This window comes from Dermacentor albipictus, chromosome 2, assembly GCF_038994185.2.
Source record: "Dermacentor albipictus isolate Rhodes 1998 colony chromosome 2, USDA_Dalb.pri_finalv2, whole genome shotgun sequence".
Lineage (NCBI taxonomy): Eukaryota > Metazoa > Arthropoda > Arachnida > Ixodida > Ixodidae > Dermacentor > Dermacentor albipictus.
Genome location: NC_091822.1, coordinates 72,323,417 through 72,341,119, shown reverse-complemented (window position 1 = coordinate 72,341,119; position 17,703 = coordinate 72,323,417). Strand labels below are relative to the sequence as shown.

At 42.3% G+C, this 17,703-nt stretch overlaps 1 protein-coding gene and 1 long non-coding RNA gene across 3 annotated transcripts in view; one reads left to right on the top strand and one right to left on the bottom strand.

Moving 5' to 3' along the window:
- The window catches only part of LOC135908198 (monocarboxylate transporter 14-like), an 88,216-nt gene that overhangs the window by 17,225 nt on the left and 53,288 nt on the right, over nt 1–17,703 (bottom strand). The window lies entirely within an intron of this gene.
- LOC135908255 (uncharacterized) lies at nt 12,505–14,766 on the top strand. Its single transcript, XR_010566260.2, has 3 exons — nt 12,505–12,630; nt 13,520–13,576; nt 14,637–14,766. It is a non-coding gene; the product is annotated as an uncharacterized lncRNA (long non-coding RNA).

Genomic DNA, 17,703 nt, shown 5'->3' with positions numbered 1-17,703 from the left:
TCTGTGCAATTATTTAGCAAAAGGAATTGATATTGTTGTCGAGGAGCAGGAGATGACAGATTTTGTTTTCTGATTCCTGGCAAAGTGAGGTCCACTCAGGTTCGAACTACGACCTAAGGAGGAGTTCTTAATTTAGTTGCGTAAGCTTAACCTTAAGGAAGGATGGCACCATAATACTGGATCCTGGAACAAAAAAAAGTCTCACAATCTCCCTCAACATGAGAATCAACATGCTTGCTTAACAGTTCAAAATAAATAACAAATACGATTATCGAGCGTCGTGCGCTGTTTTCTCGAGTAAGTCCAGCTCCTTCGTCGCGTTGAGCAACAGCTCAACGTATTATGTATTACCAACTTGCAAACTCCGCAACTTTCCGTAATTTAATTATCTCTTGGGGTTCACCTAAAACTACGATTTTGTGCTTTCTTGAATTTCTTCATCTCTATTTCTTTCGGCATATTCATAGGTGTGCACGAAGGCAATTGGATCTTTCCTTAAGAAACCTTCAATGACGCATTCTGCCGGTAGACGTGTAGTTTCTTGAGCTCTGCCCTAGTGGTGTCCAATGTTTCTCATCCTTGTTTAACATTCTCATTTCGCGGGCTTTCTCTGAACGCCGACAAATATCAACACTCAGCATTTGTGTTGCCACAAAATATCGTATTGTTCGTTTCTAAGCCCACGCTACAACGCAACGAAACGCACTTGTCCCTAAAGGGAAAATTTAACATTTTGCACAATTGACGTTAGTTAAATAACTAATTAAGCGGAATAAAAAAAAATATTGTAATGATCGCCACATGATCGCGAACTATTTGCCGCTGAGTTCGCCCGGCTGTGGTTAACCACTTTTTATTATCTTTGGTTCAGTTTACGTAAAACCACCTGGATATGTATGTTCAGCTATATATATATATATATGTGTGTGTGTGTGTGTTTGTGTGTGTGTGTGTGTGTGTGATAGAGAGAGAGAGAAAGAACCTGCAAATCCGTCTGTGCGATAATTTTATAACTACCAGCCACATACGTGATTATCAATCGCACATGATGTATCATGGTAGAGCGAAAATTATTTGAATATATTCACCGAAGTTATACTAAATCTCAAGATGATGCAATGGAACCAGGTGATTAGTGCCTGACAGTAGTCCTTGACGCGGTACAGTTGCAACAGTACAGCTCAGGCATGACAGGCATTTGCAGCAATTTTAATTCAACAAATGATAATATCAGTGTATAAGGCTATCGCACAAATTTATCGCTATTCAAGGCATTAGTGTTGTCGAGGTTATGCACAACAGAGTACACTCAACAGAAAAAAACATAAAATATACACAAGAAAAAAAAAACCTCAGCAGATGTTTGCGACCTTGCAGATATACAGACCAATTTCCAGCGAACTTTTTTCTTTCGAGCAGTTCAAAGAAGTGCTTTAGTTTCTTGTAATTACGCTCGTATATGACGGTTCCGTTTCAAACATTGTCCGCATGTAATGTTTTCTAGCACTTCTTGATGCAAGCGTTTATAAGCCAGTAATTGATTAACACAACTTTTAGTTAACCGGAAATTTAAACGACCCCCCCCCCCCCCCTCCCGAATTGTTGTCCCCGACTGGTTTCATCCGTAATTTACTGCAAATGCCTCACTTTGCATGTCCCCTCACTTGCAATTTATCCTCCGCGTTATCATGATGTGCCCCTTAGTTTCATCTTATACAACCAAGCTGCCTTGATTAGTTTGCCGAGGATCTCGCACTAACCAGCTATGAACGTCCAATAAAGGATGAACAGAAGGTAAAAGAACAAGGATTCATTATATGTTTACAACACTTCTCACTGGATCGGAAACGTGAAACTTTTGTCAGACATCGAGCTAACCCTTGTCAGCCCTCTAATTTTGATGACATATGGAGTTGTAACCTGCAGCTATGGTTGGACAATGGGAAGCATAGATGATAGCGACAATGTCACACGCTCTGAAACTTGATCAAGACACTTTTTTTTAAGAAAAGCTGCGTTCGATCCAGCTTATTTACCTTCGTGCGACGATTTTCATAGCGTTCCACCTATTTTCGCTAAATTTGATGTTGGTGGCATTTGCAGTTCTGCCAGGCCAACGCGTTAAATTCTACTCCGTCCGTTAGACAGACTGATAACTCTCCATAGCACGCACATACGTAACTTATTACCACAGCCTCAATTAAGCGCCCGCTTTTAACTTTGCCTACTCATCAACCATTACCTCGTCATCACTGTCACCAAATATAAAGCAGTTGCGTCGTTTAGGTAACTGAGGACACAGGTGAAACCAAAATACGTACCACACATTAACTCCCCCTCCCTAGAAAAGTGTAACAAAATACGAAGGTTCGAAATTTATTCGAAACGCTTCTAGTAAGCCAGAAACGCTAATAATTCGCAACACGTTGCACTTATGTTGTGCCCATTCCTTCTAAATAAAGGCTTTCTAAAATGCAGAATTCTCTTAAAAATGAGGAAAACGTAGCATATAACGGCACCTTGATACTGTTGAACGCTTCCTCAAGATTTTTTTAAAAGTTTAAAAAAATTTGCTACAGCTGTTTTTTGATCAACCCGCATTTAACATAGCACACAAACTTGGCGTAGCGTTCCCCCCATCTTCGCAGAATTTGACCTCGCTTGTAATGCTAATTATTCCAGGGCATGCGGTACAAGCTTTACCACGCTCGTAATACACAATAATAACGCCCCGGACCACTTGCATACGTAATGTACTACAAAGATGCGCATTTAACGCAACTGCTTCGAACGTTGCCTGCCAAATACAGATAACACGCCCCTTATGATAACCAAATATGAAATAGATGGCTTGCTTAATTCACCGAAGACCGTGAAGAAACCAACGGTGAGCCTCGTATGACGAAGAAAATAAGGGAAAACGCGATGGTTAAGCAATTTTTTACAGCGTTAAATTTAAAGCGGCTACGTGAAAGTTTTGCCGTGCCAGTATAAAACAATATTATTATTTTTACAGAATTTTAAGTTCCTGTCTCATGCGGTTTTCGTTGGGAGACTGCGATAAACTTGGGATAACGGCCGCATAGTACCTTAGAACGCTTGAATAAGTGACTTTCCACAAAGGCTGCACTGAACCCACGTAGATTAAAGATTTCTGACTCGTCACGGAAAACACGATTCGCACTTGAATGAAATATAAACACCGCGCATTGCATAGTTTACCGAGGAAACTAGGAAAAAGTAACAAATCTATTCTATAAGGCATAAAATATGGGAGAAAGCAGGTATCTCGCAAATATTTTCAAACACATAAGTAACCTATAAAGTTTAATCCTTAGGTATCACCAAAATATATCACCAAGAAAGTGACCCCCATTTCTTTAAAGCATAAAATCTCTAGCTTTTCACGGGTACTTGTGCCAGGGGACGTGTGTTAGTGCAACTCTTGTGCTACAATAACCTAGAAAGAAAATGGGCAGACTGCATCAGAAGCGACCCGTGCCAATAGAAAAGATGGGAGGCAGACTTGTAAGGTTATTTTATTTGCTCTGAACATTCCGCAGCGTCGATTTCTTCTCAAGGCACCAAACCCCCCCAAAAAACACGGCGCAAAAAAAAGCAAAAAATACTGTAGATGCCAACCGCTACCACGATAATTGGTCACCAACTCGCCCAGCTGCTGACAATCGTGAAGGTAATTTTCACCAACATGTCAAGTTAATATGATTCTTTTTAACGCTACAACTCGAAAAAGAAAAGAAAACAGATAAAGGAAAAAGGAAAGGAGACACGAGTGTTACACTTACAGGGGTACAGGGGTACAGGGTTTTCCTCTCTCTCTTTCTTTTTTGTTTCGAGCTTTTGAGCTAAAACGCAGTATGTTAGGTAAACACAAACTCGCCCAAGAAGTCATCCTCAACACATCAAGGAGAAGGCGTGATTACGTGATGTAATTCGACAGCCTTTGGGCATATATCATGTGTCCCAACTAACGTTGTTCAAGGAAAAAAATAATAAAATGCTCTGCAAGATAAAATATAAAACATAGAGGACTCGGTCGTCAGAGTTCTGATGACCGAACATCGTAGGTCTTAGCATCGTACCATGCACCGTGTCTTTAAATGTTTTTTCCCGTTGAATAGCTTAGCTAATTTTAGCTGGGGTACCCTATAAGGGGTGATTCCATATAAGCATTGCGGAATTTCAGAACATTCGCTGTTCGAAATGATGGAATTCTAGACCTTGAGTTTGCTCATTTGCAGAGGCGGACATCGCCGGCAAAAGAAATCAAAACGAATATTCAACTAATTAACAAAACATTGCAAATAAACTTTGTAATTACTTTACATTTACGCTACATATTGCGATTTAAAACTGGTAGCTGGCACGTTCTTCAAGGTGGGTCCACCTGGAACGAATCTCCAGACCTATTTCAGACCTGTATGGTCTGGAGATGTGCGTCATAAATCTGTCCGTAAAAATTCACCGTTTTCAACTTACTCTTTTAACAAAAATAGAAATAGGTTCTTTTCTCATTTCGATAGGGGCGAAATGCGAAAACACTCGTGTACTTAGATTTAGGTGCACGTTAAAGAATCCCAGGTGGTAGAACTTTCCGGAGTCCTCCACTACGGCGTGCCTCAAAATCAGAAAGTGGTTTTCGCATGTAAAACCCCATAATTTATTTAATCTTTTGAATTAAAGAAGCTTTTTTTGTGTTATCGAGCACAACAGTAATTGTAACGCCCATGCATATTGTCCCAGATTTTGGAAATAAATATATCGAATGTGGTCTCCTCCTCGAAATGCATTTCCATTTCACCGGCTACAATTCCTAAATTGCAGTGTGTGTGCAAAGTAAATATTTGAAAAGTTCAGTAGTGAATTTTTGCTAATTTGTTAGATATGTCTTCAGTTTACCGTGGTGGTAATGTCCGCCTCTTAAAATGATCCAGCAAAAGGACAAGAATGATGCTATCTGCCACAGGACATTTTTTTTCAAATTTCCGTAAAACCTAAACGTGAACACCCCATTATGTAGATTCAATAGTTCTGGTATTGGATAATACAAGAATTTCATGCCGTAAAGCACGCCACCGTTGGGCGCGGCGTTCCTTGTTCGTTATTCGTTGTGGTCATCAAAATATTTGTCAGTCATATTCAGAAAGTCCTTATCGTCCCCTACTGTACCTTCTTCATGGAAGTTAGCCAAAGTGCTCCCGCTTTATAAATCTGGAGATAAGCAGTGTTTGTCGAACTACAGACCAATTTCACTGACGTCACAGTCATGCAAAATGTTGAAACACATCATTCATAAGCACATCAGGCTCTTTCTGGAATCAAATAATTTACTGTCTAACATGCAACATGGGTTTAGGCGTGGTTTTAGCACGTTAACGCAGCTAGTTGAGTTCATGCATGACATTTCATTTTACCTTGATGTAGGAAACCAGGTTGATGCCATTTTTATAGATTTCTCGAAGGCATTTACACCGTTTTACATTCTAAGCTTATTGCTAAATTTAATGATCTACTGAATAATCCTCATTTAGTTAACTGGATTTTAAGCTTTCTCTCATTTCGCTCTCAGTTCGTCTCTTACAGTTCGACTGACTCCGCTGCTGTTGATGTAACATCAGGTTTGCCCCAAGGCTCCGTCCTTGGGCCGCTTCTTTTTTTATTGTACATAAACGATTTGCCACTTCACTGCTCTTCTAACATCCGTCTCTATGCTGATGACTGCGTTCTATATGAAGTGATTAAATCTTCTAATGATCATTATCGCCTTCAAGAGTCATTTTCTAGATTTTGCGATTGGGGTAACACTTGGCAAATGAACATTATATTACAATAAAACCGTTCTGATGTATTTGTGCAACAAATCTTCCTCCTCCCTTTTCAGTTACTCGATCAATGGCCGTGCTGTAGATAAGGTTTCTGAGTATAAGTATCTTGGCATCATTTTTACGCATAAGATGTCATGGTCCAAGCACATTGATTACATATGCAGTAAAGCACTAAAAAAATTTGGTTACTTGAGGCGAACGCTAACCCGATCTCCTTAAGACACAAAGTTACTAATGTATAAATCTCTAATCCGCCCTGTTCTTGATGATGCATCTGTAGTTTGGATCCCGCATAAGCAGTCAGAGATTAATAAACTAGAAGCTATACAGAAAAAAGCTGTGCGATTTATAAGTCATTGTTACGATCGCGACTTTTCGCCCTCTTCAACACTGTCTTCCTTGAACCTAAACACGATCACCTCTCGTCGCAGTGTCGAATCATTAAAATTCTTGCATTGCATTGTCAATTCTTTAGTTGGCTCTCAAATGATAATTACATTAATTTCGCGCCGGGATCATCAACGAGAAGACATCATGACCTAAACTTGATACCCTACTACGCACGTACTAACATGTTCAAATTCAGCTTTTTTCCCCACTCAATCGGAGACTGGAATTCATTACCTGGGTTCATTCGCTCATGCTCATCCCAAATTTTTGTAACCGCCATCCCAGATGCATTATTGCTCACCCATGTCTGGCAGCATTTGTATAACTTCTTGTGTATTTTTCTTCCATTTTCTTTCATCAGTGCTCTTTTTGTACTAGTGTTCACTTGTATCTACCGCTGTATACTCCTATGTATTTTCTGTGACCGTTTCTTAACTTACTCCATCTATAGCGCATATTGCGCTGCAGTATGTATAAGTAAATAAATAAATAATTAAATAAATAAATAAATTTTAATGCTTCAGAATCCCTGGCCTTTAGGCTAAACATAACAATCTCATTTTGTCTTTTAATATATGGCTATGCAGTAGCAAAAAAGTGCGCATGGCGCGAGAAGCTGGACGTGAAATTCGTTGCTGCGTGAACTGCCCGACGTCAGCCTTCTCCGCAATGCGATCGTGGTTAGCGGACACCGCTTGTCCTCTGCTAACGCTATTCGCGGAGAGGCCCGAAATACAATCCTCACGGCCCAAACAGGCGACGCACAATAAAGAAAAGCATTACCTGCGTGGCAAGTGCATTGGCAAAGAAAATTTGGTCTCAGTTGTGGGATCTTCCCGCGTGCAGCCGACAGGGCCCGCTTTCAAAAATGTATGTGCGTGAGTGTGTGGAAGGGTGGCTGGGCAATGGCTACTTCTGACAGTGGGGGGGGGGGTTCAGGTGCCCCCCCCTCCTCAGTAAGTACGCGTATGCACTAGAGAGAACGTCGGTCCTCTTTGAGTAACTGAAGAAAACCGGCGTATTCATCTTGTTGTCGCTACAGGACTTGGCTTTACTATCGCGCAACGAGCTTGGGATATGAAACAGAAAAAAAGAAAATCATTGCCGCTGCACCAAGAGAAAGGGCGTCAGCATGGCATATCGTGAATAAAACACGAGTAAAGGATATTGAACAACCTTTACCTTTTCCTAGAAAACAGTTCACTTTTCTTTCTGAAATAACAGATATATACGCTTCAATTCTAATGTTCTGCTGTAAGCTGCACTCCGGCGGTGCCGTCTTGCTGACAGATGTGCCAAATGCGAAGTGTCTCGGGCATCGGGACATTTCGTCAATGATGCAGAAACAATTACGAACGCTATTTACAAAACGCAATAGAAGTCGGCCACAGGTTGACCTTTGAGGCTTCGTACTATACGCCTGTTAAAAGAGAAATGGAGAGAAGTAGTGTTCTGAAAGGGCGAAGATAAGTACAGAGGTCGTGACGAAACGCAGTTACAAGGCTTTTAAAAGCGCGAATATAATCCGGCGTTCTGCCTTTCAGTTCGCTATTGACTTTCTTTGTTTTATTTAAATTGGCCTATAATCACGCGTGGAATGCTTTCACCCAAATGTTATTGAAGAGAATAATTAAATGTTCTGATGCAACTTGAAGCATGGCATAGCATGGTCGAAATAGATATGTATACAAAAATTATTTCCGTGACTGATGCTTTCGGTGCAGTGCACTTGCACATTCTTGAGAACAGAAACAGGGTGCCTCTGTTGCCTCATATAAATACGCTTGCCATGTACACGCATTGTTTCTGCACTGCCCCAGGGCAGATGACCTATTGCTGTAAAGGCTATGATCACTTACTAGGGCTTTTTCCTTGATATTCAGTTTTCTGTGCTGTTCTAGAGCGTTTCTTGGCTATGAGCACTTTCTAGGCTTTTTCCTTGATATTCACTTTTATGTGCTGTTCTAGAGCGTTTCTTGGCTGTTGTCAACCTCATCAATGGTGCTGCGCAATAGCACATGAATAGCCAGAAAAATAATGACATGTACTTGTTATAAGGAATGCCCGTTAACGTACTAGTGTGCTAAAGGCTCTGCAACTCTAACTTGGTTCTAGCAAATAACACATTTTAGGAATATGTCAATGGAAGTTGAAGAGACATTTGACTGCGTTTTGTAATGCAACGGAATAAAAAGAAAACGCTCTAGAAATTGTTTGCTATATGTTTTCTGTAGCTGCTCTCAAGGCCTGTCGCGTTGGATGGCGGGCAGGTGTTTGCGGTGAGGCATTTTATCTGAAGGAACAGTGCGGCTCGTTTAGGTTCCCAAGTGCGCGTACATGCGTTACACAGATATGCAGCTGTTGTAAAACGAATTCCGCAATCATGCATGCCGGCAGCATGTTATACTTCTGCCAGACGGCCGACTTTTGTAGCTGCATTTTTTTCGAAAGTCTGCGATGCATAATAACACGTACTATAGCTTTCTAAAAGCTATAGTACGTGCACTAAAATCTTAAGCATGGTTACACCAACCATTCCAGTACATCATATTCATTAGAGTAGGATTTCACAATGTCTTCTAGTTTAGGTTACTGTTCCCTAATGTTGCTGTTATTGTTTAGGTTACTCTACTCCGCATATGAAACAATCGTAATGAGGCAGTGACCAGTGATGCAGCGGGTAACAAAGATGAGAATGCAAATTAAGTAATTAACGATGCTATTAACTATTCAGTACAATAAGCTTGTACTACGTACGTGGGCCGATCCTGAATATAGTGAAATGCTAGGCCGAGCCGCGGCGGAGGTGAAGAAGGCGTTAAGCACTCCCTATTGGGGGACTGATGCCGAAGTTCGTGCAACGCCGGGCAGACAGGCGGTGGAGGTGAAGCAGGCGTTAAGCAATCCCTGTTACGTCCCAACACCACAAAGGCGTTAATTGGACGTTCGCCCCAAGGCAAACGCCCGCTCATCCATCAGCGCCTATCCAGACGTCAACGCAGCGTGCACACCGACTTTTGACGGGTCCCAAAAAAGGCCATCACCCCACTATTACCTGGCAGCCTGAGCTAAAGATGAAAAGTGTGGCTCATCCAAGGCTACAAAACAACGACGGTGACCTTGCCTTCACAGGTCGCTTTCTTGCCACATATTCCAAATCAACGGGCTTCGGAGGGGCAGCTACGGCGGAGTGTTGCGAGCATGGGCGTAGTATCGCAACGGAGTCGGCGATTGTGATTTGCTGCTGGGCAGCCTTTAGATTCCTTAGTCGAGTCACCTAGTGAAGACGGTGGTATTAAAAGCGGAATTTTTTGGAGCAGGGACAGAGGGTCTTGATGTGAACTAGGACGCATAACTTGGTCCTGCATTCAATGGACTTCAGCAACTGGAGACGTGTTACTAAACCAATAAACCCTTTTCCCTTCATTTTCTACAACATGATGTAGCAGTCAATGTTGTTGGTGTTGGCAGATTCCTTTCGCTCGCCACCCTAAGCAGCAAGATCCCCATATGTGGGCCGATCCAGAAGACAGTGAATACCGGGCTGACCTGCGGTGGAGGTGGAGGAGGTGTTAAGCACTTCCGATATGTGGACTGAACCCGAAGATAGTGCAATACCGGGCCGATTCGCAGCGGAGGTGAAGCAAACCTTAAACATTCCGCATACGTGGGCCGATCTCGAACATAGCGCAATGTCGGGCCGACCCGTGGTGGAGGTGAAGCAGACGTTAGCACTCTCTATACATTTGCTGATTCCAAAAATAGTATAATGCAGAGCATATTCACGGCGGAGAGGAAGCAGGCGTTAAGCATTCTGCATACGTGGGCCGAACCCGAAGATTGTGCAATGCCAGGACGACCCGCGGTGGAAGTGAAGCAGGAGTTACGCACTCTCCATACGTGGGCCGATCCCGAAGATACACTCTAAGAAAAAAGAGAGTAAAAAGTGAGTCACGGCAACTTGACTCTCTTTTTTCTTCCGAAGACCCACTTTTACGTGAGTAGAGTCAGAAAACAAGAGTCAACATTTGCGCATGGGTCGTTTGACTCTCAATAGCACGCGAAGAGTCGTCGTGGAAAATCGCCATTCCTCTGATATTTGAGATGAGTCTGGCGAGAGAAAGATTTTAATGCCGGAGAAGAAATACCAGATAAACTCTTCTGTTTTAGGCAGGCCCTCGGGTTCCTGTCCTGGTTGTGATGCGGTGTATCATTCTTTCATCCTTGTCATGTTCTGCAATTACTTCGAACTCTATATATTGATTTTCCTTGACCATGTTTGTTGATACCTCACACGCTTAAGCGATAGCTGGTTTCCTATGCTAAGGAAGACCTGGATTTGCCACACTGGATTCTGACCATAAGTAAATCTAAAAAAAAGTATTGGCTACTAAAGAGAGCACAGCAACGAGATAACAAGTTCAGTAGGCGCCCTCAACAGTGTCGCTTGTAAGTGTAATTCCGCGACTTATAATTAAATTTTGAAGATTTAAGTTCAAAAATCGAGATCCTGTTATGAGGCGCACGGTAATGGAAAGCTGCAGATTTATTTTCAGCAGCTCGGGTTATTTAACGTGTACGGAATCCACGGTATACGCGCGTTTTCGCATTCTGACCCCGTTGGAATGTGACTGCCGCGGTTGTGGTTGGACCCGTCACCTCGAGCTCAGCAGCGCAACACCAAAGCCACTGGGCTACCGCAGTGTGTTGCGTTCCGCGAGCAGAAACAAATATTAGTGTACGCAACACTGCTTTGGAACCCCCTAGAAATATAAAAACAATAACACAGCAGTTTCACACCAATGCTGCATGAACCACTGCACGAACTACTGCACGAACCAAGGTTCGTAGTTCATCGGCTGAATAAACTGCAGTAAACATTCGCTTACTCCTTGAATTAGCAAGCACTGGGTCACGCGCGCACGTGTAAACATCAACAGATCTCACTCAATGACGGCGAACACTCGCTGTCACAGCGTTGGCGTGATGAAGGGCGCGAGCAGAGCGGACCGAACGCTTCTGCTGCCTCTTCCTTCAATGCGTCTCCGAAAATTTGCGCTATCTGAGCACACCCTTACCTCCCCTACGCCCCCCCCCCTACACACACACACACACACACACACTCCTAGCTTTGCCTCCATCGGAAATTATCTCCAAAACAGTGCGAGGGTGGTGCAAGACCGGGCTAGAGCAACGGCTAGAGGAGGAGAAGCGCGCTAAACTAGCGCCTCCCTCTCCCGGCTTGCGCCTTCAATCATCCCGACTTGACTTGGGGCGCCCATCTAGCCCGGCTCAGCCTCCAACACTTCCTTTAACGCGCACAGTCAACGGCGCGGGATGGGATCTTATTGCACTTGACCTTATACGTAAGCTCGCGGTAAAACCGACAGATATATTTCGACGGTTGTACCCATATAACTGCTATCGCAAAATTCGCAATAAACAGAAAATTTTACTGAGGACCAACAACGCTGCTTCTCCACGTCGTAATACAGCGGTAAACGATGTTTCGGGAAAATGTGTTGCTAAATCTCCGTCAAACAACGCTCGCCTTTGGTGACAGCGGAACGCAGTCGCTAGAAATTGTGGAGGAAATACCGGAGTTCTGGCAGCTTCAGGTGCACTAGATTATTCAGTAACGTCGGCGGCTTTGTAGTTATACCTTACAGCAGAGCAAACTGCACTCGACAGAGATCAAGGGCAGCCGCGCCGTTATAGCTAAGCAAATTAAGAACAATTACGCCGCGTCTTCCCACTTCTAGCACGCTCCGACAGCCCAACGATAGATATTTTGAACGTACCCGCACTCGGACGAGCAAATTTTGCTTCTGCGAAGTGAACGTAGCGGGTATTTCAAGACGCGTGTTAAACTCACGGCTGTTTCATTCGTGAACATTAGTTACGTGACGTACAATTATCAGTGAGAAAAACAGTTTTTGTTTCAACGCAAGAAAAGAGAACCGAAACTAGTTGCGCGGATTCAAATGATCCAAAGCCGAAGCCGTCAATAGCATGACGCCATTTTTCAGTTGTGTTGCATCTCGTGCGAGTACGTTGTCGTCGAGTGGTGGTTCTTTATTCTATGGAGTGGTTCTGAAAGCGCTGCGTTAGGGGCGACTGCAACCAGGCGTTGCGGCAAGTTACGGTGGGAACTTCTGTCCGTGCTGTGTGATTGCGACGAGGACGACTGCCACCAGCAGCGGCCTGTCGCCGATTTCGTCTTTGCCGACATGCAGCAAGTGCAGCTCGCCGGACCGTAACATGCCCCGGAAGTGTTGCGTTTTGCACTGCATTTTCCTTGTGATATGGGAGATCGCAACGCAGAGACGACCAGATGCATACGAAAGACTACCAGCAGAGAGTGACCTGTGCCATATTTCTCTTAACCTCTCAGGTAAGCATATCAGCTTTTGTTCCGAGTTTACAAACGGCGCGTAATCGGCCCTTCCGGCACGGCTACATTTTGCGCCACGTTTCTCTTGGCAGTTCGCAGACGTTTCTTAGGCATGCGTGGGCGTATGTATGCGAAAATACTACTGGCAGACGGAAGCCTCAGGAGAGCATCTGAAATTATAGGAAAGCTGCACTGCCATAGATAAACACCGTTCTTAACGACTCCAATGACGAGTGGCCTGTCGCATCGAAAAATCCGTAGAATACCATGTACTGCGTAACTTGAAGTGTAGAAACAATACTAGCACGAGTGTGACTTTCGCTGGCGAAGACAGGTTGTCGAAAAAACAGTTGTCTATTCTGAAGATTTACTAGCGCTTTAGGTATATTACCGCTAATAATAAAAACGCTACCACGCTTTATGGCAGTGTCAGGCGATGTGGCAGCACAGATATTTTCGTAGCAGTAAGGCGGCTGCATACACGAGCGAACAGACACAACCCTTTAAAAGCGCTGAAACAGAACAAATTAAATGTGCATTTGGCGTCAAGTCGGAAACACATTGGCTTACAGTATAAGCCGATGTATAATGCTATTATTTTTTATGTAATCTTTATTTTCACGGTTGTAATATTTAAAAGCATGAATTTGCTGCAACCTTTATATAGTAAATCCTACTAGGCGCACAAAACCTGGCTGTGTTGTGTAGAGAATTTGTGCTATTCCTACTGGATTTTCTATTTTGAGTCCGGTGTTTTATGAAAAAGAGGGTCTTTTTATTTGTAGTCTTATGTTAGTGCAGATATTTGGCAAGCAGAAATGAGTTGATTGCAAAGTTTGCAAAGCTGTTGTTCTGTGTATCTTTGTAATTTTGAAATGCACTATTTCAGGTATTCAAGAAATGGCAACATCCAGAAGAAGACGCCATCTTATCCAGCACGTTATGGGTGAGACAGATCGTAGCAGGCACTTTTGCATACCTCATTAGCATATGATGCTATTTGTTTTAATTTTTGTGTCCACTTTCCTGGCCTTTTTCATTTCAGCATTATTGTGCAAACGGTAATACTTTTACATCTAGATAGAGTAATCGTCCAAAAGAGAGAAACATGGCTGTAGGAGACGACACGCATAAGCCTCCTTTGTGCGTATCTCTATGTTGCGCAGTTACTCGGTCATTATCTACCAACAAGCACAAATTCTTCATCAGCTACATTTACTAATTCTCTGTGATTACAATTTAATTGCTACAACATTGAAAGTACAGAGGTTCACAGGAAGACAGAGACTTGAAATGATGAAGAGCCGTAGAACAAGGAGCATCGCTGGAGCCAATGTTTCGACAAAGAGAAGGAGATGTTTTCTTGCCAAACATTGGCTCCAGTAAAATTTCTTGTTTTATCTCTATTTACGGTTAAAAGACAGCATTAGTGCTCTTGCTGAAGTATTATGCATTATGGAATAAAAATTTCAAAAAATAAAAAGTCAGGAATGTGAAATTTCTTGTGTATTTTATTGCTACAGCGAAAGCCAGAAAAACAAGATGTAGAGAACCACATTGTTATTTGTCACTACCCAGTTTGGCCAGCTTCATTCAGAGCTTGCACTTTGTTGCATTAACGACCGCTGGAATTAATTAATTGAATTGCTTCGTGATTTACTTATATTCAGAGATATTGAACTTGTTTTATAGCAGCTTAACATAGCGCATGTAAAAAATATACAATGACATTTTAAGAGGCTTGCAGTTGACTAGCAAATCACTTGATGGTATGAGCTCAGGTTACCATTGAGCTTTCACGCACAAATCAGATGCACATTTTTTTTTCATTGCTTGGATTTTCATAAACATAAGTACCATTTCTTCTTTGTCGATGTTCTAGTTGTGTTGTAGGACCTAACTGTTTGCATTTATTTGTATTGGTATCCATGTTACACAGACAGCTGAATTTTTCTTGTAAATTGTGACATGGTAGGACTAAGAGCGTTTGTGCAAATTTGCTGCAGGTACACTCTGGTGGCTCCCGCCCCTGCATCCTACCACCACCGTGTCCTCACTATGTTCACTAGGGAGTTCGAAGCCTTTGGCGGCTCCTGCCACTGCGTCCTGCGACCACCGTGTCCTGACTACGTCCACTAGGCAGTTGGCAGCCTTCGTAATGATGCCAAGCAGGCTGGAAGCCGACAGAAAGATTGAGGTAAATACATGTAATTAAGTGGCAAATTTTTCAGTGAAGTGGCTTGTAGCCACTCAGCAATGAAAGAATTAACTTCGAAGCAGTTAAGACTCCCTGCTATCGGTGCAGGAATGCTCAAGTCCATCCATTTTGCCTTAGCCGCCAAGAGGCTATGTGGATTAGACGAAATGCGATGCAAATTTTGAAACTAGTAGGAGACCACTTCTACAATTTTTTTTCTTGCTTGACACAAAACTGCTTTGATAAAGCTTTAGAAATTTAAAAACGAAACAGTGTACTTTCATACATGGTATTGGGCATAAATTTACTAGGACTGCCTCACTAGTAAGTATGCCGATAAACTTACACCAAAACTGACTTTTTTTGCTAGTTCATCCTCATCTCTCGGCACTACTACATATTTTATCTTCCTGAAACCAGTTTTTGCATGCAGCACAAGCCCTAAATATGTGGATTACATAAATTTGCAGCTTTTGCTGTAAGCGAGTTCTATGAAAATAAAGTTAATAGGCCATTTTGCCCATTTTTATGACCCATAATAAACTGAGCAGTGGCTAATAAGCAGTTCAATTTCTGGTGTAAGGCCTCTCTTTATTGTCCTGAAAAATTTGGCCCCCTAATGAAGGAACCAATTTTCTGGCTATGCCTTTTATGATGCATAGTTTGGTGCGTTACACAAGTATTTCTTGAAATTAACATTTGTCCTATATTGAAGGGCCTCCAGTTTTTCGAAAAGAAATTTCAAGTGGTCATGTGCCAGGTCGGGACAGCTCACATGAAATAGCCTACTTACAGAAATAGGGAGGGCCATACCCGCCGTGGTTGCTCAGTGGCTATGGTGTTGGGCTGCTGAGCACGAGGTCGCAGGATTGAACCCCGGCCACGGCGGCCGCATTTCGAGGGGGGCGAGATGCAGAAAATACCCGTGTACTTAGATTAAGGTGCACATTAAAGAACCTCAGATGGTCGAACTTTCCGGTGTCCTCCACTACGGCGTGCCTCATAATCAGAAAGTGGTTTTGGCACGTAGAACCCCATTATTTAATTTTTTTTAGGGAGGGCCCAGTACACTTGACTTTATGTTAAGATACTACTATTGATCTACAAAAGACGGAATGAAACATTCCGTCTTATAAGCAGCTCTTCACATTCATTTACACTTTTGCACATCTGTATACCTCAAGTCTGGTGACTTGTGTCTGTTTTCATTATCTGCTATGTGCCGATAGTAAACTTCAGGTTTGCCCTATGGTGGAGAATATTTTGTTGCTTATAGATATGGATCTATGTTTTTCAGGTTGCCTCGAAATTTTACCCAAGCCGTGCCACACACTTGGGCCAGGCCTCTTGCAAACGACGTATAACCAGGCTGAACGCATGATGTCGAGTGAGTCCGGAGATCGAGGCAACCAGCATGCAACCTTTGGTGACCCTCTACATGTTCCACCTATTTCACAGCTGCACTCAGCTCCCACCTATCCAAGCCGCATCACCAGCTGTGGTCACTCATCGAACCATGGATGAATGTTGGGGTGGAGTGATCTGAAGCGACAGTCTTTTCGTCTCTTCAAATCCTTAGCAAATACTTGTGTTAATATAATTAATATGTGTCTTTAGTGCCTAGTTTTTAATGGTTCCTTTCAATTAGAATTCTCGCCATCGATTCCTGCTATTATAATACATGTCTGTCTTTATGCTCAGTTTTTCATAGTTCTTTTGTACTTGTCTATGTAATTGATAGGTTCATACTTCTTGTTATACAGAAGGCTAAAATGCAAACTTACGGCATTTTTTTCTTCCTATTGATAATCTACAGCACTGCAATGTGTTCAAGAAATGTAACCCAATGTGGGCTCTGGTGCAAGAAAAATTTCAGAGCAATATAGAGTACTTATTTCAAACACCCATTATTTTTGGAAAAGTAAGGAATGTAGGAGCACAAAAAAGAAAATATTAAACTAGAGAAACATGAGTTCCCCTCATAAGTCTGATAATAATGTGACTTCCCTTCACTGCAAAGATACCAGTAATATACTCGCATACAAGGTTTGAAACAAGAAAGCTATGATGCCCTTGGCATTTCTCAGTGCCCATTTGTCACACTGACAAATGTCAAAGGCATCGTAGGTGTCATGTACACATTGGTTTTCTTACACTTTTGAGTATTGCATTTCTCAAACACAAAGGTTTACAGCAGTGCTTTAAATAGGAAATGCATTTCCTAATTTATTAGTGCAAGAGGAACAGTACAGATGATGTAAAAATTATTTTACAGACAATATGTCCATGGATGCACGCTTCTGATGACATAGCAGTGACGTGGTCGTAGGATGAATGACTTTATTTCAGATTTAAATATTGGCTTTCAGGTCTGGGTTAGTCTCCTACACTGAATAGTCTAGGTCAGAGCCCATTTACTAGAGAAAGTGAATTAAACTAGGAATTATAAACATCAAAAGATCTTGTTTAGGAAATTAATGTGACAATCAGCAAGGTTCTGTGGCCATTCATTTCCAAATTTGTAGGATATATTTTATGACTGGTTTCATTATTGTGAGAACAAATATTTTTTTATTCTCACACTAGAGTTGGCTGCCCCCATTTGTATACAACCCCTTGACAGGCTAAAAATTCAGTGTTACCCTATTTACTCGCATAATGATCGAACTTTATTGTAAAAAAAATTGACTCAAATTGAGGGGTGCAATCATTATGCTGGCTAAATTTCCCACAAAAAGAAAAAAATATATCCCCTGACATTTTCTACGGGATGACAACAAGTCAACAAAGAGGTGCCTGCCGCTGTATGTACTGCGGGACACACACACAAAAAAAAATGGTGGCCGGCAGAGCAAGCCGAACGCGCCGAACACGAT